The sequence below is a fragment of the Ursus americanus genome, chromosome X, assembly GCF_024610735.1.
Source record: "Ursus americanus isolate L20-20 chromosome X, mUrsAme1.1.p, whole genome shotgun sequence".
Lineage (NCBI taxonomy): Eukaryota > Metazoa > Chordata > Mammalia > Carnivora > Ursidae > Ursus > Ursus americanus.
The window spans coordinates 91,761,955-91,774,755 of NC_142164.1; the positions used below are offsets into that span (position 1 = coordinate 91,761,955).

The 12,801-nt window shown below is 35.8% G+C and overlaps 1 non-coding gene across 1 annotated transcript; it reads left to right on the top strand.

The window, feature by feature from the left end:
- The first annotated feature begins 10,734 nt into the window (after nucleotides 1-10,734).
- Nucleotides 10,735-10,807, top strand: TRNAR-CCU (transfer RNA arginine (anticodon CCU)). The gene has a single exon. It is a non-coding gene; the product is annotated as a tRNA-Arg (tRNA).
- The last annotated feature ends 1,994 nt before the right edge of the window (nucleotides 10,808-12,801 follow it).

Consider the following 12,801-nt stretch of genomic DNA (forward strand, 5'->3'; position numbering starts at 1 on the left):
AACTAATGAAGAAAAATGAAATGGTTCTTGCTCCTGTATACTTAGAGCTCCATAAGCGTTGTAACAGTGTGCTGCAAGAAGAACTGGTGATTACCCTCCTTATCTCACATGCACCCATGCCACCAATATACTATGAAAGGTAGAAAGAAAAACACAAATTTGTGTGTGATGCCATTTCAATGTATTTGATCATAATTAAAGGATATATTAGCTGAAAACACAAAGTTATGTAATTATGTCATGTGGATTACATAATATTATGAAAGGGTATATTAGCATCCAATGTTGCTATGGACTGAACTGTGTTCCTCCAAAATTCGTAAGTTGAAGTCCTAACCACCACTGGTGACTACGTGTGAAAATAGGGTTTTTAGTAGGTAATTAAAGTTCAATGAGATCATAAGGGTGAGGTTCTAATCTGATAGGTTTGGTGGCCTTATAAGAAGAGAAAGAAAGAGATTCTATCCCCCGCCCCCCACTATTCTTTCCACATGCCCACACCAAGGAAAGGTCATGTGATGACACAGCAAGGTTGCCATCTGCAATCCAAAGAGAGAACTTCCACCAGAATCCAGCCCTTTCTCAACTTGATGTTGGACTTCTAGTCTCCAGAATTGAAAAATAAATTGCTATTGTTTAAGCCATCCAGTCTATGGTGTTTTGTTACACCACCCTGTGCTGACTAATACAAGTGTATATGACTTTGAAACCCTGTGCCAATTCTAGCTCTGCCTTCAGGCTTTGACCTCAAGTGAAAGATACCAGGATGAGAAAGACCAGATGTTATCCATGGCTTTTGAGCAGTGTGGATTCTTCCTGAATATGTCTAAATAATTTTGGTCCAGAAATGACAGTGTCACGAAACCAGAATTCGCCATTAAATTAAACTTCTCAGTATAAATTAGCTTCAAATTAATCTTTCCTTCTTTAGTTTCAGTTCACATCTTTGTAAGATGAAATTTCTATTTATTGCAAACATTAGTTCTTCAAGAAAATAAGGAAAGACTTTGGAAATCAAGGAATACTTTATTCTATCCCCAACCCTGACACTGAGGAGCTAAAGTATTTCTGCAAGATTGTTTAAACACTCTGGGCCCCAGATTGGTTGTTTTATGATGAAGACTAAAGGCCAATTATGATATACATAAAATAATGTAATTGTATGTAATTTGTATAAGTTATATAATATAGGGGCACCTGGATGGCTCAGTCAGTTAAGCGTCTGACTCCTGGTTTCCACTCCGTGCTCAGCAGGGAGTCTGCTACAGGATTCTCTCCCTCTCCCTCTGCCTCTCACCACCCCCCCTCGTGCTCTCTGAAATATTTTTTTAAAAACTTATGTAATATAGATAGATATAGATATAAAAATATATACATATTTACATTCAAGCCATATAACAATATGTATAATTAAATTATAATATAAAAATAACATATATGTATTAAACTGAATAGTATATATAGTATATTTATAGTAGGTTGAATAATGGCCCCTAAAGGGATCTAGGTCTTAATCCCTAGAACCTGTGAATGTTAGTTTATATGGCAAAAAGAACTTTGCAGCTGTAATTAAGTTAAGGATCTTGATATGGGGAGTTTATCCTGGGTCCTACATGTAATCACAAGTGTTATATAAAGGGAGACAGAGGGAGATCGGACTATAGAAGAGGAGAAGAGGTTGTGCTGATGGAAGCAGAGATGGAATGATGCACAGTAAAGATGGCAGCAGGGGCCACAAGCCAAGAAATGCAGATGGCCACTACAGCTGAAAAAGGCAAGGAAACAGATTAACCCTTCAAGGCCTCTAGAAAAAACCAGCCCTGCAGACACCTTGACTTTGGACCAGTGAAAGTGATTTCAGACTTCTGACCTCCAAAACTGTAAGAGACGGAATTTGTTTTAAGACACTAAGTTTATGGTAATTTGTTACAGAAGCAATATTTATATAATATATATTATGTATTATATAAAAATAAATAAAAATATAAATATATAATTTTTATTTGTTTGTATTTATAAATAAAAATATGAAAATTAAATATAATACAAAATTATATATAACATATTATATATATATACACACACTAGATTTTTTTTTAAGATTTTATTTATTTGACACAGAGAGAGAGACAGCCAGCGAGAGAGGAAACACAAGCAGGGGGAGTGGGAGAGGAAGCAGCAGGCTCCCAGCGGGGGAGGGAGCCCTATGCAGGGCTCGATCCCCGGACCCTGGGATCACGCCCTGAGTCACCCAGGCACCCCTATAAACTAGATTGTTAAGTGTCAGTTCCATATCTATAAATCTATGTATTTTATAATATCTGCCATATAATAGGTGTTTGTTAAGTGTTAGCTTCCACACTTTGGTTTTAAGCCACACAAATGTATAACCTTGAAACTATATAATATGGTTTATGCTTGGAATGTAGTTCACTAATTACAAATTTATGAAGATTTTGGCAGATCAATAGGTACAAATAATCATGGCGGACAACATATATACCCTGATATAATATCTTAGGACTTCAACATGTGCAATATGTTCAAAATATCTTCTTTGTTTCTATGTTTATCTTTAACTCAGCATTTTTATCAAGTTTTGGAGAAAAGATTAGAGATTTCCTTTTATTTTAATATATTACTGCAATGTAGGCCATATTTATCTTTACATGTTAACATTACAGGTCAGATTTTCACTTTCAAGTGGAATGGAAAATATGTGTACATCTCAGGAAATCATATTCAGTGCAGTTTATAAATCAAGGTCTTTATGCTTGGTCCACATTAAACCATGACAGGATATACTACTACATGCACAATAGGAAACATACATAAGTATTTTAACCTTGGAATATTAAAATCTGCAGGAAATGTGGCAAGCCATTTTGTGGGATTAGAGTTTGGTTTCTGGATTTAAAACAAATTGGTTTTAAATCCCACTTCTAACTTATCCTCTCTGTGGCAAGTTAAGCAAATTATGTAACCTTCCTGGACCTCCGTTACCCCATCTGACACTGAGATAATGGCAGCAATTAGCCCTCCAGTTTGTTCCACTGAGTCATTATATCTCTAGGACATGGCACTGAGCCTGGCCCTCGGCAGCTCTTAGTGAGTACACCTACTCTTATAACTGTGTAGAAAAGTTTGGAAATCAAACTTTAGAACCAAGAGTTTTATAACCAAGCAACTCATTTTGGAATATCTCCTTTCTGATGGAAATCAAAAGGAGAAAAAAAAGAGAAATTAAAAACTATATTTTCAGTGAAACTAGGAGACAGAGAAAACTCACAGACTTCCAGTTGCATAAGGATTACAGCAAAGGTGATGCCACACAGAAGCTGGTGACTGTAAGGACTGAGGGGAGGGCAGAGTGGGGAAAAGGGTTCTGAGGGCTGGTATATCTCAGACCTCTCAAGCAGATAGCTGCTTCCCATCTGAGTGGAGACTACTGTGAGTATAACTGAGATTGAGCACCCCAAGAGCGCTGGGGAAGAAAGAGGTTTGGAAAGCGTCCAAGACGCCAGAGGTGGCAGATAGCAGATGTGCCAGCAAGAAATACTGTCTGAAAGTGCATCATGGTGAAAGAAAGGGCTGTGGAGGGGACTAGGAAATCCAGAGCTGGTGGGAGAAGGTCACCAGAACCAGGCTGGGCTCTGAGAGTCAGAGCAGTGCTGGCTATAGGAATTAACATATTATAAAACACACACTATAGTGACAGAGGAGGGAGATGGGAACTATGAAACTTGGAATGATGTCCTGTAACACCCCTGTATCCCCTGCTTCACCTCCTACTAGAAGTCTAGGAAAATCCACCCCATGTAAATGCAAGTTACAGGAAATGAGGAAGCTCTACCTGTACACAAAGATAGCACAGAATAAATCATGAATGAGAGCAACATCGATTCCTATAAATAATAGGAAAACTCACCTAAAAATAACTTTGACAATAAGAACTAAAGAAGGGAAAGGAAAACAAATAAAAACAAAACCTTGAAAAAGCAATTATAGTTATGCAGGAACATCACAGAATACAAACACAAGAACTCAAAAAAAAAAAAAAAAGGTGATCAGAAAACAGGTAGTGATAGCCTGAAAATAAGGTGCCATGAGTTGTGAATCAACAGAATTCAGAAAACAAATAGAAAAGTACTTTAAATAAAGATGAAATTACAAGGAACATAGAATAACTGCTAGAGAAAGCAGAGCGAAGACAGGAAATAAATGAAATGCAAAGTCTATAAAGACAGAAGTAAAAAAAAAAGATTTAAAACAATAAAATCAAGTCTCCTTATAGAAATGGGTGATTATACACTTGGGAGATAAAAATGCAGAAAGTGAGCCCAAAACATCTGTTCATACTAGAAAACAATAAGATTAATAAGTAATATATAAATCATGTCAAAACAATTAGAGAAGAATCATACTTTGTGAAAAATGGGACATTTTGAGCATAAATAATAATTATTATTATAATGAATGGAAAACAAATAAGTTTTTAAAAATGTTTATATCCATGAGTACTTTCTAACACACACCCACACACACACACACACACACACACACACACACACCCCTCATCATATTCATTGGTCAACTTTGGGGAATGCAAAGGAATAAATTCATCCCTTAGAAAATACATAAAAGTATTAAGCATCAGTCTTGCCTTTCTGGAACTGACTGTAACTTAAGGTACCTCTTTATAAAAACATTCTAGCTAATACATGAAAAAAGAATAGAGCACCACCATTTTATGCAATCCTTAATGAAATAATGGAATAAGGCAAAGCCCGTCAATGGCTGCTATTATGAGAGAGCGAGAGTACTACATATTGTGTGCTTTCTAACAACAGCACATCATCCCATTTATGAAGCTGTTTTGCTAAAAATGCAAATCACAATCTAATGGAAGTTCTAGATTTAATCAAAAATTTACATAAAATACAAGAGACAAGGGAGCACATTAAACTACACTACAGGGATTCAATTAGCAAAATCCAGATTGTGTGAAACAGCATAGAAGAAATCCTTCAAGTTTTTTTTCCCCCAAAAAAATAAACAGCAAGAAAATAAAGGAAAGAAGGGGCATTCTATCAATAAAAAGAGTCAGGGACATAACCTATTGCAATGTACAGGCTAGATAATGTATGATATCAAGATACTCTACTTACTATGTGCAGGTAATAATAATATTCTTGTTTTTAGAGTCTTTTTTTTTTTGGAGGTACATTCAGAAATATCTACAGATGGAATAACATGATGGCTGGGATCTGCTTCAAAATAATCCCAAAAGGGTGAGGTGGGGGATGCATTGAATGTTTGCCAAGAAAATGGGTAGGTGTATAGATGAAATAATATTGAGGTCCATTTATACTGTTTTCTCTATTTTATTATTAAAATTTTCTATTACAAAACATGAAAATATTTCTAAACTAACTAACTAATAAAAGGAATACTCCTGAATGACATTTCTTTTAGAAATTTTATAGAAATTTTCTTTAGGTGAAGGAGATTCCCTTATATTCTTAGTTGACCCTGTTTTTACCACAAAATTATCTTGAGCTTTGCAGAAAGAGTTTTCTGCTTCTGTAAAGATGTCAATATTTTGCTCTTCCAAGCCACTGATGTGGATTTATAGATTCACATGTCTTTTACATATTTTCCAAAGTTGAGCCATCTTTGAGTTCTCAAAGAAACTCTCTTCAAATCCAATGCAAAAAAACTCACAAAAGTATAAAAATTAGGCAGAGAAAAAGTGCAATATGTACACAATTTGAGTCCTCAAAGATTGAAACAATGCAACAAATATTCAAAACTATTATTTAAGAAAATACTACTGAAGTAAAAAAAAGATTTTAGTATACACTTGAATGGCAACACCATGTACCTGATGAAAAATTATTCAGGACTGTAAATCTCAAGACATTCCCTGGTAAAATCATGAAGTATTAAAAAGAGGAAATAATTCTCTGGCCATCCGAGTGAAATGCAAAGGTAAAGAAAACAACACCATTAAATGACAGCAGCATGATTAAATGACAGAAGACACTGAACTAAGACTATGAGATACTTCTAAAGGAAAGTTTGAGTCAATATTTTTGTATCCAGGCAAGCTGTCCCTCAAATATAAAGATTATAGACAAAGAGTTTTATACATTCAATGACCTAGGTGACATAATTTCTATGAGCCTTTCCTGAGGAATAACCTAGAGGATAAGCTTCAGCCAACTAGTTAAGATTAGGAAAACTTTGGGAAAAGGCTTGATAAATTTGTGTAACTGTATATCTAAGATTCAAACAGTGTTTTGAAAAAGCATGCCAAAATAAGATTTAACTATTATATTTTCTGAATTTATATATATTACATTTAATAAAATTTGAAATAGAAAGGGGGAAGAAGGTGGGAAGCAGAATAAGTTTACAGAGGACCTGTACAAAGGATGAGCTGTACAAAGGACACATTACATTGACAAATCAAATAAAGTATATGTAATCTCAGGAGAATCAGAATTCTATGGTAGAACAGCTGGTAGGAACTAATATATTAAAGGAATTAGTTAACTGGACATTCACCAATGTGGTTTTTGAAGAATACAAATGTGAAGAAGTGATTTTTAAGTTAAAAAAAAAAACACCACAGGAATTGAATTGATAATCAAAAAATTCCCAACAAACAGAAGTCCAGGACCAGATGGCTTCACAGGCGAATTCTACCAAACATTTAAAGAAGGGTTAATACCTATTCTTCTCAAATTATGACAAAAAAATAGGAGACGAGAGAAAACTTCTAAATTCATTCTATGAAATCAGCATTACCCTGATACCAAAACCAGACAAAGACACTACAAAAACAAAACAAACAAACAAAAAGAAACTACAGGCCAATATCCATGATGAACACAGATGCAAAAATCCTCAGCAAAATACTAGCAAACCACATTCAGCAATAAATTAAAAGGATCATTCACCACAATCCAGTGGGGTTTATTACAGGTATATAAGGGTGGTTGAGTATATGAAAGTCAATCAATATGATTCATCACAGTAGCAAAAGGAAAGATGAAACCATATGATCATCTCAATAAATACACAGAAAGCATTTGACCAAATAGAAATGATGTACTCACTTGTATCCATTCATGATAAAAACCCTCAATGAAATGGTTTTAGATGGAACATACCTCAGCATAATAAAGGCCACAAATGACACACTCACAAACCCATAAGCGGCATCATACTCAACAGTGAAAAACTGAAAGCTTTTCCTCCACAATCAGGAACAAGAAAAGATGTCCACTCTCATCACTTTTATTCAAAACAGTACTAGAAATCCTAGCTGCAGCAATCAGACAAGAAATTGAAGGCATCCACATGGGTAAGAAAGTGGTAAAACTGTCATTATTTGCAGTGACATGATACTATATTTGAAAAACCCTAAAGACGTCACCAAAAAAATATTAGAATAAATGAATTCAGTAAAGCTGCAAGATACAAAATTAATATACAGAAATCTGCTGCATTGCTATACACTAATAACAAATTAAGAAAACTGTTCCATTTACAATTGCACCAAGAATAAAATACCTAGGAATAAATTTAACCACATTGGTGAAAGTCCTACTATAGTCTAATAACTAGAAGGCATTGATGAAAGATATTGAAGATGATACGAACAAATGGAAAGGTATGCCATGCTCATAGATTGGAAGAGTATTATTAAAATATTCATACTACCAAAAGCAATTTAGAGTCAATGCAATCCCTATCAAAATACAAATGGCATTTTTCACAGAAATAAAACAAATAATTCTAAAATTTGTATGGAACCACAAAAAATCCTGAATAGCCAAAGCAATCTTGAGAAAGAAGATCAAAGCTGGAGGTATCACAATCTCAGATTTCAAGAGATACTACAATGCTATGGTAACCTACACAGTTTGGTACTGGCACAAGAAGAGATATATAGATCATTGGAACAAGTAGAGATCCCATTAATAAACCCACAGTTATTTAGTCAATTAATATATGACAAAGGAGGCAAGAATATACAATGGGAAAAAGACAGTCTCTTCAATAAATGGTATTGGGAAAATTGGATAGCCACATGCAAAAGAATAAAACTTGGACCACTATCTTATAGTATATACAAAAATTAACTCAAAGTGGATTAAAGACTTGAATGTGAGACCCAAAACCATAAAATTCCTAAAAGAAAACATAGGTAATAATCTCCTGGACACTGTCCTTACAACATATTTACGGATATGTCTCCTGAAGCCAGGAAACAAAAGTCAAAATAAACTACTGGGACTACATCAAAATAAAAAGCTTTTGGGGGCACCTGGCTGGCTCAGTCAGAAGAGCACATGACTCTTGATCTTGGGGTCATGAGTTTGAACCCCACACTGGGTGTGGAAATTTCTTAAAATTAAATAAATAAATACACTGGGGGGGAAAAGCTTTTGCAAAGCAGAAGAAACTGTCAACAAAATGAAAAGGCAACCTATCAAATGGGAGAATATATTTGCTGATGATTAATATGATAAGGGGTTAGTATCCAAAATATATAAAGAATTTATATAACTCAACAACAGAAGAAAAACAAACAATACAATTAAAAAATGGGCAGAGGACCTGAATAGAAATTTTCCTAAAGAAGGCACAGAGATGGCCAACAGACACACGAAAAGATGCTCAACATCACTAATCATTAGGGAAATACACATCAAAACCACAAGGCAATATTACCTCACACAAGTCAGAATGGCTAGCATAAAAAAGATGAGGAATACCAAGTGTTGGCAAGGATGTGGAGAAAGGGAACCCTCATGTGCTACTGGTGAGAATGTAAACTGGTGCAACCACTGTGGAAAACAATATGGAGGTTTCTCAAAAAAATTAAAAACAAATACTATATGATCCAGTATTTCCACTGCTGGGTATTTACACAAAGAAAATGAAAACACTAAATCAAAAAGATGTATGCAGCCCTATGTTTATTATAGCACTATTTACAATAGCCAAGATATAGAAACAACCCAAGTCTCCATCAACAGAGGAATGGATAAATAAGATGTGGTATATAAATAAAATGGAATATTACTCAGTCATAAAAAAAGAATGAAATCTTGCCATTTGTGACAACATGGATGGACCTAGAGGGTATTATGCTAAGTGAAATGAACTGGAGAAAGACAAATACCATCTGATTTTACTTATATGTAGAATCTAAAACAAAACAAAACAAAACAAAACAACAGACTCTTAAAAACAGAGAAGAAACTGTTGCTTGCCAGAGAGGGTGTTGGGGGCATGGGCAAAATAAGTGAGGGGGATTAAGAGGTACAAACTCGCAAGTATAAAATAAATAAGTCACAGAGATGAAAAGTACAACATAGGAAATATAGTCAATAATAATTTTTTTTTTTAATGCTCCACATCACTCGGCATCAGGGAAATACAAATCAAACTACAATGAGATACCACCTCACGCTGGTCAGAATGGCTAAAATGACCAACTCAGGAAACAAAAGATGTTGGCAAGGATACGGAGAAAGGGGAACCCTCTTACACTGTTGGTGGGAATGCAAACTTGTTCAGGCACTCTGGAAAACAGTATGGAGGTTCTCAAAAAGTTAAAAATAGAACTACCCTATGACCCAGCAATCGCATTATGAGATATTTACCCAAAGGACACAAAAATAGTGATCTGAAGGGGCAGCAATGTCCACAATAGCCAAAATATGGAAAGAGCCCAGATGTCCAGTGACAGATGAATGGAAGAAAAGATGTAGTGTATACACACACACACACACACACACACACACACACACACAATATTACTCAGCCATCAAAAAGAACGAAATCTTGCCATTTGCAATGACACGGATGAAACTAGAGGGTATTATGCTAAGCGAAATAAGTTAGAGAAAGACACACACCATATGATTTCACTCATATGTGGAATTTAAGAAACAAATAAACATAGGGGAAGGGAAGGAAAAATAAAATAAGATAAAAACAGGGAGGGAGGCAAACCATAAAAGACTCTAAACGATAGAGAACAAAACTGAGGATTGCTGGAGGGGAGGTGGGTGGAGGAATGGGATAATTGGGTAATGGACATTAAGGAGGGCACTTTGTGGAATGAGCACTGGGTGTTACATGCAACTGATGAATCACTAAATTCCACCCCTGAAACTAATAATACACTATATGTTAACTAAATTGAATTAAAATTAAAAATTAAAAAAAAATTTACAAAGGAAGAAATCTGGAAGATCATGTGCGAATATGGCTTTTCCACCAATTATGTGATTTTAAGTAAGTAACCTATTCTTTAGGTTTCAAGAAGTGATTCATTAGGCAAAAAGGGGTAGGTAGACTTTTTTGTTCTCCCAGTCTTCTTTGAAGGAAAAAGCAAATGTTTTCAACTAGTCAGCTCTATGTTAAATTTCACCTCTTCCACTTGTTATCTATGATCTGGGAAGGTAGCTTCAAGTTTCTTACAAAATTTTCTTATAAAAAATTTCTTATGAAATTCTTCATATATACAATAGAAAGGAGGGCAGTATCTGCTAGTTGCCTACCTAGGATCTATTCTCCATTCTTTACTAGGAGAACCATTACGTTGTTCAGGCAACATGTTCAGCCTGAATATTTGCTTCTCCAGGATCCCTTTGCCATGAGAGTTTCCCTTTTCACACAGTTCTGGTCAATAAGCTATAAGTAGTACGGGCCCCAGTGGCCTAATGGATAAGGCACTGGCCTCCTAAGCCAGGGATTGTGGGTTCGAGTCCCACCTGGGGTAAGTGCGCTTTTTTGGCTCTCCCCGCGTCTCACGCCCCCATGTCTAGACCGCATCAAAAAAAAAAAAAAAAAAAAAGCTATAAGTAGTAGTGTGCAGGGAAATATTTTACTTTTCTGAGATAGGTACCTCCCCTTGGCTTCATTACTCCTTGTTCCTGTCTATTAAATGGACAAGAGCCTGGCATAGATTAGCCATGTCATATTCATAAGGTAAGCAGAATGGGTAAAGAAGCCAATATAATGGGGGAGAGGACAAGAAAAGAATAAAATGAGTTGAGTTTTCTGTTACTTGGCAGTTGACAGAGTCTTTGACTGACAAAAATATCCATGTATTGTTATCAGAATTAGAGAATATAACACATGCAAACACATTGAGGAGTCTTTGGCACTTACTAAATTGCTTCCTTAATGTTGATTCCTCGTTATGCCCCTTTCCACTCTTAAATGCAGAACTGGACAGGAGCTGCTACCTCCTTCTTTTGTTTCACTCTTTTAAAATGAGGCTCTTTTGGGGCACCCGGGTGGCTCAGTCTGTTAAGTGTCTGCCTTAGGCTCAGGTCATGATCCCAGGGTCCTGGGATTGAGCCCCGAGTAGGGCTCCCTGCTCAGTGGGGAGTCTGCTTCTCCCTCTCCCTCTGCCCCTCACCCCCACTCATGCTCTATCTCTCTCAAATAAATAAAATCTTTAAAAATAAAATGAAGATATTTTTGGAAACTAAAAATAGCCACACATAGTATACCCTAGAGGGACTTGTGAAATGAAGCAGGGTGGTGTAATAAAAAGAGTACAGAATTCTGCATCAGAAAACTCTACATTTGAATCCCAGTTTACATGTGTAAAGTTGTGTGTTCTTGGGAATTTTAAACCCTTTATAAAATAATTTGTTAGGATAAATTTAGACTTACAGAAAAACTGCCAAGATTGTATACAGACCATATACATACCCAGTTCCCCCATTATTAACATCTGACATTAATATGGCATACTTGTCACAATTCATGAGCTAATATTGATACATTCTAACTAAAGTGATTATTTAGAATTCCTTAGTTTTTACCTACTGTTCTTTTACTGTTCCAGGATCACATCCAGGATACCATATTACATTTAGTTATCATGTCTCCTTACCCTCCTCCTGGTTGTGACAGTTTCTCAGACTCTTCTTGTTTTTGATAAACTTGACAGTTTTGAGAAATATTGGTCAGGTATTTCATAGAATGTCCCTCAATTGGGATTTGTCTAATGTTTTTCTCATGATTAGACTAGCGGTAGGAGTTTTGGGAAAGAAGATCATAGAGGTTAAGTATCTTTCTCACACATCCTATCCAGGGTACATGCTATCAGCATGATTTATCACTGTTGATGTTGACCTTGATCACCTGGCTGATGTAGTGTTTGTCAGGTTTCTCCATTGTAAAGTTACTCTTTTTCTCTCCTTTCTATCACAGTACTTTTGAGAAAGAAGTCACCATGAGCAGACCACACGTAAGAAGTGGGAGTCACGTTCCACCTCCCTGAGGGTGGAGTATCTACTTAAAATTATTTAGACTTTTTTGCCACAGGAGATTTGTCTCTTTTCCCCAGTTTATTCAATCATTTATTTATTTTAGTATGGACTCAGAGATCTTTGTTTTATATTTTGGGTTATAATCCAGTATTACTTTGTTATGGGTTATGCCATTTGTCGTGAAAACAGTTTAGTAATAGAACATCTTGGGCCTGACTTATGAGTTCAGCTTGGTGAGTAAAGACATGAGTGAAAGTCTGCAAGTAGGCATGACAGAAAGAAGGGGAATCACATCTTGCAAGGGTGGCAAGCCCACTCAGATAACTGTTATTTGCTATTTTTGTAATGTCACCCACCCTCACTGTGGCATATCTTGCTCTGCCACTTGCACGCCCGTTCAAAATGTGTGACTCTTGGTCTCCAGCAAGAGAGTGTGTCTGCCATCTAGCCAGGCTCACGTTACTCATGAGATTGGATTTATAGAGCA